Below are 12,272 nucleotides of genomic sequence, written 5' to 3'. Positions count from 1 at the left end.
CTCCGTGTATCTTCGTGGCTTCATTATCAAGCCTCCTCCCTGTTCCCTGGCTCCTCCTCTTGGCTGCTTTCTAGCCTGTGCTCGCTACGTTCGCCGTTCCTTTTGTACAAAGATTCCGTGGCTCGATTTATGAAAACGAGCGATACGAGGGTAAGCTCCGCGGTTATTTACCTCCGGAGAATTATAATGGCTGACTCGTTGCAACCGCGAATATAAGTGGCCGCCGCTAAATAATGCTTCCCTGGGAAAAAAAGGGAAGGTATCGCCGGGTATCTCTGCGACGCGTTGTAAATAAACGAGCCGCTTGTAAGCCCAAAATCAAGCAGTTTGCGGGGCGAAAAAACTGGAAAATAGTTCCTACCGGGTAGACTTTGGTGGTAATCGAGGGTAGTTTCTCGGGCTATATACAGGGGATGCTCCCAGGGAAAGGATACTGCTTAGAGAATTCTGTTTGGGGAATGATCGTGCGGGATTAACGGCGATGGATAGGGATACTTCTTTCAGAGATTCTGATTAAGTTCCTCCTTTCTTTTGTATTCTTCTTCCAGTTAGGGTTGAAGGGTCGAGATAAAACTCTGCGGCGAGTAAAAATGATGTCTTGGTATTGCGTCGAGTTATATTCACATCTTGCTTCGTGTCTGTCAAGATGTTTGAAATTGTTCGAAGGCATCACGAATATCTTTTGTTAAATAATCTCGCGGAATAGCGTTGGAAACGTACGTTACACGATCAAACGTAAATCGCTTTCTTCGATAAATCAACGGGAATACCGAATTTTCTTACGGTTTCTTTTGCTCTTCTTGGAACAAAGTTCGCGAGCATCGCATGGTAGACAAGTGGCTGACATCTATGGCCGTATTCGATTCTCGGAACTTGGCGAACTTGGAAAATTGAAGCTTCTATAAAGACGTACTTTGGCGTAGTTTCGACCAATCTACTCGTCTCATAGTTTCCTTCCAATCAAGATACACGTCACGAATCGGACCATTAAAACAATTACACGTCCAAGTTTGTGATCTCCGGAAGTTTCTGGCAGGGGTGAGTCAAACGGTGGTTGTTACGGTGAACAAAGGGGCAACGATATGAAATTCCCCGGCCTCAGTTTGCGGATTTCCCTTTGTCCATAGCCGACAACCAACAAGCCTGCGATCTTCGCAGAATCTTGACCAAGTTGCGCCATATTTCGGGTATGTACAGCACGAATAAGCCTGAGTGTTCCGCGACAGCGTTGTTCCGCGTGGCGAATGCGGTTTCTAATTGCTCGAGTCAGACCAGTCTATCGTAGAGGTATCGCGTCGTTGAATCGCGAACAATGATCTGAGAATAATTGGAGAACAACGACTCGAGCGTCTCGGACCATAATTTTTTTGTTCCTTCGAGAAGATTGGCAAAATATTTCTGGTCGGAATATTCGGTAGAATATTAAAGACGAGTTTGTAAATTAAATTAGAACTGTTTCGAGTGGATGTTTCTTGAAATTTACGGAAAATACGACGTACTGTGATTAAACGCTGGAGAAGGAATTTTGAAATTTGAGTTGGAATAATCGGATGTTTTGCAGCAGTCGGTAAGCTTAGGGTATAAAAATAAGTAGAGAAACATGTTATTAAACAAATTGTCAAAGCACGATCCGCGAGATTAACTTTCTAATAAACGTTAATTAGAAGTCGTTAGAGACGATAAAATCGGAAGAAACATCATCGAAAGGGGAACGATGCAAACAACAAGCTGGTTATTATAAGCATTGTTAATACATTATGTAAATGGGAATTATAATACCGCATTATCATAGTAATTCGGTCCAATCTGCATAAAAATCGCTGTTAAATCCAAAATTCAGAATGTCTCGTTCATCAAACGCGAGAGTTGGAAATCACGTTGCTCTCCTTCTCTTTTCTGCCGTGTGACGGCAATCGAGAAACCTGTAAATAGTATTCGTTCGCGTAATCCCTTTATGGAAAAATAACGCGTCGAGTGCAAGGGGAAAAAGTACGACACAGATACCTCATCCAGCTGGCATGAATATTAATGATCTCTCGAAAGCCTGTTCCCTTCACACAAGATGGATTTCGTCTATCATAAACCAACTTGTAATTCTTTACACCTCGCATAACTCTTACAAAAGTAAAACAAATCGTTTCCATCGTACTTTATTAAAGCGAAAGAGGAAATCAGAGTCGCAAGTTTGTCCACCGTAAAATATTCGCAAGAGGGTCTATATCTCTCTATGTATCTCGTATAATTTTCACAGAATAACCATCTCTTGTTACATTGTTTAAAAAAAGAAAGAAGAGAGAAAAGAAAATTAGAAGATGACGAGATCGTTCATATTTGAAGATTTTTCATAAATTACTAATAATTGTAAATAAGATAAAGCAAGTCGTTTCGCGTGTCTCCGACTAAAAAGCAAAGTAAAAAGGGAACGTAATCCATCGTGTAACATTCATACAGTGTCTTATCCGTCATAAATCATTCCACGGTGTTTTACATCTTATAAAAATAAAATGGGTCATTTCCACTCTCCCTTATCGCAGAAGGATAAAAACGAAAGCTGTCGTCGTAAGTTTATTCCGGCGTAGGAAATTCCTGTGCCTTCTCACTTCGATAAATCATCCATAGAACGATGATACTTTCGGATTTACTTCGTTTTCCATATTTCATCGAAAAAAAAAAAAATAAAAAAAAATAAAAAAGTAAAAAAGAAAAAAAAACGATTGCAGTATGTAGCAATAAGAACGTTTTTATTGTAATAAAAAAGAGAACGCGAGGATGGAAGTAGTTGTAAGCCGGAGTTAAAAAGCGTCGGAAAAATCGGCCGGTCATTTAATAACGTTTTTACCATCGGTTAAGAAGTTTGGCTCTGGTTCTACGTGCGAAAAAGTTTCGTTTCACGGGCATAAATCTGCATGATGACGAGGATTTTTGTAGCGGGCTCGCGTGGCAAGAAAAAAGAACCAGCAATGGGTTGGGAAAGAGTGATAGAGCGCTCGCGTCGTCGAGTTCATTAGACTTCTCCTCGTATCGTCTGCCAGCGGTACGTGCGCGCTTAAAAGGTCTGTAAAACCCAGACCAGACATGATCGATCGCGAACCATTATTTGTCGTTATAGAAGACACGCCGGCCTGCTCGCTAAGAAATCGACCATTTGTATTCCCCGGTCGTGGCCGATTAAACATCGTTAATTTTTCCTGATTACCCGCTCTTCTCGTTTAACGTGCCTTTGTTAACCTATCATATGGTTTACGTTTTTTTTTAATATGGTGTTGAGTATATTAGGTAAGTTGTACAGTCTGGTTCAAAACTTCCGCGGCATTCACCGCCTTTCATGGAACTGTACGTTTAAGTTGCGGACAAATTTTCAGTTACAGTGAATTTTACTAATCTGTGCTTCTTGTACAAATAGATAAATTGAACTAATTTTTAGCAATGTCACTCCGTTTGTAGTATACACTATCTGTTCAATTCCCTTGTGTCTATAAACAGTTACTTAATTTTTTCCAATCCATGGAAGAAATGTAACTTTAAAATCTTGTTACAGATTAAATCGTTTGGAATATTTTTGCCGGTATAATATAAGAGAACTCTACGCTTCGTTGCATGTTTCTACAGTTTATTGTATCTTAGGATTCATAGTTTGTTATGGAATCACGTAAATAACACGAGACGGAAAATTTATGATTTTTGGTTAATTCCTGGAGCGATTCGTCGTCAGATATTCGGACAATCCTGTTCGACGATTCTTGCGATATCTTCCGGTCTCGTCTCTGAAATATTATCAGCATTAAGAAAGAGAACAGAAGCGCCCCTGATAGCCATAAGTGTGATGCGACATGACTGATGAGTTCCATGTCCTTTATCACTCGCCCGTTCTTAGTTTTCCTTCACTGTGTAGTCGTTAGATTGCACGTGACATCTTATTCATTGGGTTCACGTGGGAATAGGTGCTTCTTTTAACGAAGATAGTTCCCTTCTTGGCTCTTACGAATCGCTTCCAGTTTGCGATGATCTGCAAATAGAATAAAGGATATTTATCACAGTTATACGTTTCATGGACTCAAAACTCTAAGAGTCTAGAGATTTCAAGATTTATAAATTTGTTATTTCGATTATAATGATTTAAATACGAGATCGATGTGACGGCATATAATTCTTGCCATGAACGTTAGCTACCTTTTAAAATATGGGCATACTCTAATACTAGATTGGAAAATATAGCTCGTAATATAATTTTAATCGCAAAAAATTTCACAGAGATAGCAAGAAATGGCTTGAAGAGGAAGCAGAAGCAACGTGCTTTCGCTTTTATGGGAAAAGCTAGTTCCATTCTCTGCCTCTCTCGATCTTTATCTCACCATAGCATTATCGTATGGAACTACCTGTTAATGAACTTATACCGTATTCACATAACTCGGCTATCTTTTCCTATTCATAATTTTCAAAAACCTTTTTCAGGCCAAACTAAGGATCGTTAATTTCTCTTAATTAATCATATTAGTTATTTACATTTCATGCGTATTTATGCGTTCAGGGGATTAACGAAGCATACTACACAACGGGCCTTATATATTCACATTTCATTGGATACTCCTTTTTTGTAATAAATTTATAAAATAAATTTTCAACGAACTTCTTCGCCGTTTACTTCCCACAGCTAACCGAAACCTCCATTTTTACTTCTTTCGTTGAAACATTCTTCCCTTTTTAACTTAATGAGATAAATTTCCGCTACTTATTCTGAAATTTCTTAAGATTCCAGTTAAATGAGACGCGATGTTTCTGTTCTTTTGCCATTTCCCCATGAAGCCCAGAAACCTCGAACACGATAATATATCCGTTGACCGATTGAAAAGGCGTATCAATTAGTTTCCAATAAGCAGCCAGTTGGCGCAGCGTATTCGTCGACTGGCTGGTTAATTAATAGGAGCCGATAAATTAATTCGCGCTAATTATTAACCTTGGATATTTTCGCGCAATTGCGCGACATTAAATCACCTGCGTCATGTCTCGTTGCGAAATGAAAGCTGTTGGCTCGGCCAGCGTTACACGTCACCGCCGCTACATTGTACTTTATTCATAACGACGATCGGTGTTCCCCTGCTAGGATAGACGCGTCGAATGGAAAGTAAAGTTCTGGGTAAGTGGATTTATCGAACTGAATGGTCGAACGGCAATTTATCGTGGCAGTTAATTAAACCACCGACACTAATGGGCTCGGGGGTGGAGCGTCTAATTCGGAGGGCCGTGTACGCATAAGGCACGAAGAAAGCCCAAGTAATGTCGAGGGACGCAATTAAGGCATTGGGGACGCTGTGTCGAGCTAGTCTCTGATGTTCGTGTCAGTTGAAAACGGAGTAGCTGTGTGCGGGGTAGTTCGTCAATTTAAAATTACACGATAGAGATAGAGTGGTTTTTGGCAAGTAGACCATCCAAATGATTAAGATTTTAAAGGTTCGAGAGACGAAGATATTTAAATTCAAGGGTTAAAGATCGAAGCTTTAAAATCTTGACGACATAAGGGAAGATGTATGTAAAATTAAACATTCACAAGAGTAATTCGTCTATTTTACATTAAGCGGTTTTGAGGAACGCTTGAGGTGATTCTCTTTAAGCCACGAGCACGTAGGGTATTTAAAGAATTGATACGTTATTTAAATTGAAGAGTCGAAGATGGTGACGTTTTAAAGAATTATGGATCCTTAAAAATTCGGAAGTTGGAAGATCGAAAAACTGAATAATTAAAAGATCCAAAATTACGATTTATTCTTTAGACACTTCGTTCGAGGAATCGATCCCGACGATTTAATAATACAAAGCTGAATAATATATAGAAATGTTTTACTGCTAGAAATAACGATAAAGTTCCTTTTCTGTATGTTGAAACTAAATAGTTGCAGACGCTAACCTAACTGACGATCGAAGTTCGCTTTTGCGAATAGAATTTCTCACGTTCTTTTCACACCTGTCACGCAGAGAAAACCCCATAGCTCTATGCAGCAGCGCGTGAACCGTAGATAACCGTAGGTGCCCAGGAACAGTTTTGCAATGAACTCGTCGCGGTTTGTCCGCGTCGCTCACATTATTTGCTACGTAAAACGCGGGGACGTGAAAGGAAACGCGGATTGCAGATTGAAAGTTCGTGCTTGGCTGTCAGATCGAAGCATTAATCTTCTCACTTCGGTTTGCCCGGTGCCCATTCATTCGCGTGTCGGTGATTCCGAAAAAAATTGCATCTAAATAATGCACCTCCCACTCCGCGCGATATTCATACGTTTCCCACATTTTCTTCTTCCGTTTCTACCTCTCTTCTACTCTACTGTAGCAATACGAAGCTTGTGGCTGACACGTAGATTAAAAAGCTAGAACTGAATCGTTAGTTATTCGAGGCGAGACGAAACGAAACAAAAAAGAATGGATATTCGTGATAATTCGAAATATTCGTGGGCGATGCCTCTGATATTTTGTCGGATTAGCGTTCAATTTGGTTTTTTCTCTGGCGAGGAAGATAGTCGGCTGGAAAAATTGGAGGCTAGGAGATGTAACGATTTATAATTGATTTGTAGTATTATACAAAATAATTCCCATTTACAATTAGTCGAACGTATTTTTTTCTACAGTTTTATTTACACAATCCGCTAAAATTTAAGACAAATTTCTTAACAGAATGCATGTAAGGTCGAGCGTTAAAAAATTGTAAAAACCTACGTTTAATGTTTTATCAGGATTCGTTCATCGAAAAAACGAATTGTTCGTCGTGAAATTTTAGAGAGGTACTCGGTGATCTATCTCGTAGAGAGTTTTGAAGTTTGAGTCGTCTCTCGAGCGAGAGGACTCGTAGCGAAATTAAGCTTGTAGGTCGATCGATCGCCCGGAAGAGGAACGACATTCTGCCGGATGCTCTTGGCCCATTTCGCGCGCATTTGTTCCACGAGGTCCCGGCTTGGCTCTCCCCGAATTGCGTTCTAAATAATGCATCATTCGTCGGAACGTTTGGCCAGCATGAAATATGACGGACATAAAAGTGATGTAAGAGCCAGGGCTCGTTCGATCGCTGCTTCCAGGACAGCATCGGATGAAAGAGCCTCGCCAAGAAGGAAAGAAGAAAAATGAAATTCGGATGCCCTGTTCCCCATCTGGCAAATTTACTCGCCGGGAGCGACTGATGCGGATAGATGACTATGATCGTTGCATTTGTCGCAAGCTGTCTAACAACACTGTATTTCTTCCTTCGATCGAAAGAAAGTGGATTCTTCCGTCTTATCGAACGCGCCGGATAAATATAATTGCAGAGTAATTTCTTTATCTTTTCTAGATACGTTCGAGCTAGTGATCGCACGATGTTGTGAACTTTTAATTCCGTATGACGTTTCAAAGATTTCGTTGAAAGAGTCGTGCTCTACTTTACGCAAATTCTATCGAAATATTTTCTTATCTAAAAATGTAGGATGTTTAGAAACGCCTCCATGCAGAGAAATTTTATAGAGGTAGCGACGTTTCGTGAAAAATACAGGAACAAACGCATCGATAAGAAAAATACATTTTACAATGCCGCATTTTTCACGCGGTCTAAAGGAAAAAACAATTGTTATCGTAAACACGTGTGCAGTTCGAACTTAAGAACGGTGAACTCAATTTTCGAAAACGATTCTCCTTTCGAGGCGCTTGTCAGGGTCTTTGATAATAGTCAGGCTGATAGCCATGTCTGTTCAGCCGACACGGAAATTGCCAGATGCTTCTTTTTTTAAACACGCTATGCTATTTTCATTTGATTTTAAAACACGGCAGAATAGGTTACTTTCGCGATAGAGTAAAGAATTGACACCATTGTACCTTTATATTATAACTCGAACGTCGATGAAGGTAAGCATCATCAATCTTTCGCTTTTATACTCAGTTCCTTCGAGTCTTTCAAATGAATAAAAATCACAAGCAATCAATTTATCCTACCTTTGGCGACGTTTGCACTGCTCTTCTTCCATAAAGAGAGAAAGCAATCAATCAATCTGATCGCTATCAAATGATCAATTAAACTACCTGGCTCGTCCATGAATTCTTCCTCTATCAGTTGCAAGGATAATCATTCATCTTCACTGACTGGATTTAACATTTGAACACCGTGCTATTAAACTGATTATTACACTCTATATTTATACGAATAGCTGTGACAATAAGTTACACGAATTGATTTTCTTCTATGTATCGAGATATCTTTCCTCTTTTTCTTTCCTTGGCGAGCAAACAAGTAATCACGAAAATTCGCTTTGTCAAATCGAGTAAAATTAAGTAGCAATCCTCGTACGCGTGTGATTTATCAAGCTGTGATTATCGATCAAATATTGTCACGAAGAAATCAGAAGAGAGAAAAGATCGAATCGAAGTGTGATCTTAGCCCCCTTAATACCTCCATAAGATTCCTTGGGGCTTCATCTCCGGTGCAGTCTCGTCTTTTGTCCCCTAAACGAACGCTTATTCTCAGCCATCTGTCTTCTATTGTTCTTGCAGCCTCCTCAATTATGACAGTGATTTAAGAGGCTCTGTTACTTGGTCGTAAAGTTAGTGCAGGTAAAACCATCTATTCCGATGTGTACAGGGGTTGAGGGGGAGGATGGGGGATGGAGGAGTCATAAATCTTGGAAGATGACGCCTGGCTTCCTTTACTTTGCTCGTTGACATCCACCGCGGCCCCTCGTCGATACTTTCGATATTTTCATGATACACGTATCGACACGCGATATCGATAGACCAACGTCCCGTGACGAATCCGATATCCGTGTCCACGGTGTTCCCGACGACTAGTCGTGATCATTTATTTAAACAATTTTGACGGGCCGCGATACTGATTTTCCGAGACGTCGCATTTTCCAGAATTTGCTTACTTTCCGCTATTTTCGTTTATTTTCAGCTGAAAAATGTTACCATTGTTCGTCTATTAAAATACGTCACGAAATTCTTCGCGATTTAGATATTTCAGAGGAAAAGTAAAGGGATTAACGCCTCTCTCGACGATTCTCCTTGGCGCCACCATCGTTTTTACCTTTTTATCATCCACGGAATTCACACTCTCTGTAATTTTTCCGCTAAATACGTTAACTATGTTCGTCGTATTGTTTTAAGAATCTCGAGAATCCAAGCGAAGAAGAAGGACCTGTCCTGGTAATTGTGTAAAGTTCAGCGGGGCGTAGGAAAGAAAGTCGGAATCTCAAACGACGATTAAATAAACACCGCGTTGTAAAGTGCTGTGAAACAAAAGGGGGCAAGACGAGGCTTCTCTCTCTCGTTCTTGTTTTTTCCTTGTTATTTGGAAAAAAGAGTAGTTTTTTTCGGGCCGAATCTACAAAGGGTTCTTGACTGCTCTTCAATGATTTATTAATTACCCAAAGGGAAGACTCGAGGAGATTGGTGGTCCGGACATGAGGAGCGAAATTAATTATGAAATTCGCCTGCTGAAACGGGAATTTCTCATTTGCCGTGGAGAAAATGTACAACGAACCACTTAGTTTCCAATTGGTGATAGTGTTTTCTGCGTTTTTTAATAAAGCACGTTGAAAATAGCGCCAGATTGACGCGTCGAGAAAAGAAAGGAAAGTTCTGTCAAACGCGAATGTACGATCTAGTTGTAACCTTTTCGTTGGCTGTTCTTTGCGCAATTAAAGGCAATGAAGTTTTATGAGAAACGTCTTTTATAAGAATTTGTAATTACTCTTTAGCCATTCTTACATTGCTGAAAATATTCGCAATAACGTAGCTCAAAGAGGAAAGTTTTCATCCCTGAATAATCGAACACGTACATATATCACCTTTCTGCACACTTTTTGGCTTTGATATTTGATAATCCAAATTCAAGGTAGATTTACAATTGCCAAATTCTATTACCTATTGCGATGGATAATTAAACGTTTTGCCCAACTGTCTGTGAATCGTCTTACAGAACAAAGGAATCATTGGAATTTATTTATTAGCAGAGATCGATAAATGATGTCACTGCTTGATGTTATGAAATAATCGCTTTGCCTGTGGTTAATCAATTATTAATGCGAAGGTAATGCCGGTTGCGGAATGTGACGTTGCTTCTTTGAAATCCTGTTAGACGTCTCGTTAGCGCCAATAATGGCAATCCTTGTGTATATTTATTGTTCGAGATGTGGTATTGTGAAACAAAGTTCATATCGTCGAACGAACAGCCTGTTAATAGATAGTCGTTAGTCATTGACGCGTTGTTTGGTTAATAGTTCCTCTCTGGTAATTGTTTTTCGAAATATTATTAATTTATTCGCACGTTTTTCCGCGAGCTAAGCGTTTCTGCAATTTAGCTTCATTGGCGATCCATTACGAGATTCGATACGTTTTTCACGTAGTCCGTGGTTCGCGTAATATTCGTGCAATGTCAGAGTTCTTCGCTAAAATCTTTACGATCGAGGCTACGTCCGACAAACTAATACCAAGGCAAAGATCATGCTCCGGAAGCCTCTTTTGTCGCATCAGTCTCTTATCGACTTTCTCGACTATTTCTCGGTATATCACGTTACCGGCAGGTTTCGATCTACGTAAGTCTATCAATCTTAACTCCTATTCGTTTGACGTAGAAATATTCCGACTTGTCAGCTATCGATTTCGCTCTTAATCCTCGGTACATCGCTATAACTTTCAGCCCTTTCAACAATTAATAACAGTTCACACTGTGGTAATAGGAATTTCGTAAAGTTTCTCCACCTTCCATTTTCGCTCGTGAATCAGACGCACGAAACTTTTCTACAATTGCACGCGAACTCCCTTGAAAATTGGCAAACAGAGAGAGAGTTCCAGCCCGGATGTCCAGTCGATTCGTGTCTCGAATCGTTGGACGCGAGTTCCAACGGAACGACTCCGGGAAACTTTTCCACCCACACCGGTTACTCGCAGACCAAACGATAGGAAGCGCGCTACTTTTCCATCGAAGATTACGTTTAATCAGAATTAAGGATGTACTTGTGGAGCATCGATGATCTTCGTCTCGTTCGGCCGATTCGAGAGAGTTTAATCTGCAGGAAGACTTCTTCAACGACTTGCTCCTCCAGAGAAGCTTAAATCGTAAACGATCGATCGGAACTTGCGCGATTTTTCTTCGGTTAATATCCATCTATATTTCACCTAATTCTTCCTTCGTAAGATATCTCACAGATAAATGTTATGCCTTTTAAGCAAATAATACGAGATATCGAATGGAGCCACAGAAATACGAGTCTTTGATCTTAATAGCAACTTTTATGGGAATTAAAGCGATTCTGCGAAGACAGATATGAATTTAAGAAGCGTAGTGCTTTCGTATAGATTGAGAAAGTCGGTAAAAAATATTTAAATTACAGTAACAATTCCTGTTTTATTTTTTTTTATAAAATTTGTATCGCTTTGCAACACCTTACAGTAAAGTAGCACGTCGATTAGTTGGCTTCTCACGTGTCGTACGCATCCCGTTGTTGCTACGATACGAGAAGCGAATAGATAAATTTCCGTATTTATTAATTTGAAGGGAACGGATAAATCCTATTTCGATACTTGTGGCGCGAATCCCGATGACTTACGATTCCTAGCGGATGTTGTAACCAATGAATTCTAGCCGACGAATTCCCTATAGGTGGACCTGGTGTATTTATGACATCCGCAGCCCGAAAACTGCATGGAAGGAAGCAATTTGTTCGGACGCCAATACAATACCACAGTCCACGGTAATGAAACAGGGAATCGTTTTGTACGTGCAGCATGCAAACGCGCATAGCTATCCACCATTCGACTCGTTGCAATTTTTCTGTATCGCTGGTTCGCTGGTTTTCGCGTTTTCCAACTTACGCTCCAGGCTTTGATGTATCTTATTTCTATTTTTCGTCTGTTCCATGGTCAATTCATTTTTCAATTAAACGAAACTTGCGGTTCGATAGTTGTTTCTCTTTGTCTTGGGTCGCTCTTTTACAATTTATTATCGTTAGTATCAACCAGTAGTCTTTAATCCCGGTTTTTAATAGATTAATTAAGTTATCTTGACTGTCTGTTTTATAGAGTCGAATGATCTTTTAAATGGTCTTGGAACTTCTGAAGACGCTGTTATGACAAGTAGCTGTGTCAGTTTTATAAGCGCAATTAGAAGATAGTAGCAACGATGAAAATACGACTCAATGAACTTTCAAGTAAAAGGAGCGTGTACGTTAACCAAAAAAAAAAAAAAAAAAAATTGATGTCGAAAGTTAAATTCCATCATCAGATGAGATCACTAGCGCGTGTTGTGAAATTTATAGATGTGCGCT

The 12,272-nt window shown here is 39.8% G+C and overlaps 1 protein-coding gene across 4 annotated transcripts in view; it reads left to right on the top strand.

Annotated features, from left to right (window-relative positions):
* LOC117216540 (putative polypeptide N-acetylgalactosaminyltransferase 9) overlaps positions 1-12,272 on the top strand; it is a 294,302-nt gene that overhangs the window by 78,255 nt on the left and 203,775 nt on the right. The window lies entirely within an intron of this gene.

The sequence above is a fragment of the Bombus bifarius genome, unplaced genomic scaffold, assembly GCF_011952205.1.
Source record: "Bombus bifarius isolate JDL3187 unplaced genomic scaffold, Bbif_JDL3187 scf7180000010271, whole genome shotgun sequence".
NCBI lineage: Eukaryota > Metazoa > Arthropoda > Insecta > Hymenoptera > Apidae > Bombus > Bombus bifarius.
The sequence above is the reverse complement of the archived record's forward strand: the minus strand, read 5'-3'. Positions and strand labels throughout refer to the sequence as shown.